Raw genomic sequence first — 2,058 nt, forward strand, 5'->3', positions numbered from 1 at the left:
AAAAAACAAAAAAAAAAAAAAAAAAAAAGGAAGGAAGGAAGGAAGGAAGGGAAGGAAGGAAAGGGGGGAGAGAGAGAACATTTACATGTATGTGTGTGCATGAGACATATTTTGTAGAAGGGTTCAGCTGCCAGAAGAGGGGACTAGATTCCCTGGAACTGGAGTTACAGGTGGTTGTGAGCTGCCCAACGTGTGTGCTGAGAACCAAGCTTCTGTCCTCTGGACGGACAGCAAGTGCTCTCAACCACTCAGCCTCTTTGTCATTCCTGACCTAGGTTATTTAATTGACATATTGAGCGTTTTCATTTGCTTTGTCTTGTCTCACCATGTACCCCAGGCTGACCTCACACCTGCAGCAATCCCTCTGTCTCTTTCTCGTAAATTCTAGAATCACACAGGTGCATGGTACCACTCCCAGATTCTTCTCTTTGTTCATTTGGTTGGGTTGCTGCTGAGTGGCAGAAGTTCTCTGTGTCCTCTGGGTGGCGCTCTCTTACCAGCTGGACGGCCCTCCCAGCCCATAGATTGCCTTTTCACTCTGTGGATTGTGACTTTTGATGCAACTGAGGTTTTGATTTTGATATTGTTCTGTTCATCTGTTCTTGCTTTAGTTGCCTATGCATGTGTTGTCACATTTAAGAATTTATGAACATAGAACTTTCAGTTACTGGCTGTGTGTTTTGAATTAGTTTTTAAGTATGTGGCATTGGGTAAATGTCTAATTTCATTGTCTTGTGTGTGGTTGTCCGGGTGTCAGTACCATTGGTTGAAGTATCCGCTGGTCCCTGGTAAATGATCTTAGCATCCTTGTCAAAATGATGTCATCATATAGCCAAGTGTCTTCTGCTGTTCGCGACTGCATTCCTTGGTGTGTTTGTCTGTCTTGTGCCAGCACCGTGCTGTCTTGATCACTGTAGCTCTGTGGACTTTGTCAGTGGCTGTGTGCTGTGTGAACACCGTCCCTGCCAGTCCACTGCCTTCCACCTCCCCATTCTTTCTTACTTCTTACATTTTTGAATTATACTTATTTATTTTATGTACTGACAAGTTTGGAATTTTGGTATCTTTGTAAAAATAACGAGAAATGTTACCAGATGACATTGCTTACTGGGCAATGTAAAGTAAAGTGCTCCATGTGCTGGCTAAAGCCAGTGAACAGATCCTTCAGAGAACGTCTCTGTGTGTGTTCATCTTCCTCCCATAGGACATCAAAGTCACTTCCTGCTGCTTCCAGTTTTCATGGTTTTGTTTGAAACAAACCGAGCATAGAACATAATATATGTCCTTAAAGCTCCCAAACCTTTTAGCCCTGTGTCTCTTTTAAGCAGGGTAAGTTCTTTGAATATGTATATTTGAATTAACATCATTTAAATTAATTTTTTTAATTTTATTTTTATTTTATGTGCGTGTATGTGTACTATGTGTCCAGGTGTCCTCAGAAGTCATAAGAGGGCATTGGATACCCTGGAACTGGAGGAACAGCAAATGCCCTGAACCACTGAGCTATCTCTCTAATACAAAACATTTTAACATCAAAATAGTTGATTATAACTAAAAACCATGACTGAAGATACTCCATTCAAAAATTATTTGGAAGTAATACGGGATAGTTGGGTTTGCTGACCTGTACATTTCTCTCTTGTCAAGTGAGCTCTTGTATGTTGTGACTGAGTCCCCTGATGATGGGCCATTCCATGTAGAGAGTGATGCTGTGACTGAGTCCCCTGATGATGGACCATTCCATGTAGTGAGTGGTGCTGTGACTGAGTCCCCTGATGATGGACCATTCCATGTCATGAGTGATGCTGTGACTGAGTCCCCTGATGATGGACCATTCCATGTAGTGAGTGGTGCTGTGACTGAGTCCCCTGATGATGGGCCATTCCATGTAGTGAGTGGTGCTGTGACTGAGTCCCCTGATGATGGACCATTCCATGTAGTGAGTGATGCTGTGACTGAGTCCCCTGATGATGGACCATTCCATGTAGTGAGTGGTGCTATGACTGAGTCACCTGATGATGGACCATTCCATGTAGTGAGTGATGCTGTGACTGAGTC

At 43.1% G+C, this 2,058-nt stretch overlaps 1 protein-coding gene across 1 annotated transcript in view; it reads left to right on the top strand.

Annotated features, from left to right (window-relative positions):
* The window catches only part of Upf3a (UPF3A regulator of nonsense mediated mRNA decay), a 13,489-nt gene that overhangs the window by 4,494 nt on the left and 6,937 nt on the right, over window positions 1-2,058 (top strand). The gene's annotated exons all lie outside the window — the stretch shown is intronic.

Source organism: Grammomys surdaster, unplaced genomic scaffold (genome assembly GCF_004785775.1).
Source record: "Grammomys surdaster isolate TR1022 unplaced genomic scaffold, NIH_TR_1.0 167, whole genome shotgun sequence".
NCBI classification, from domain to species: domain Eukaryota; kingdom Metazoa; phylum Chordata; class Mammalia; order Rodentia; family Muridae; genus Grammomys; species Grammomys surdaster.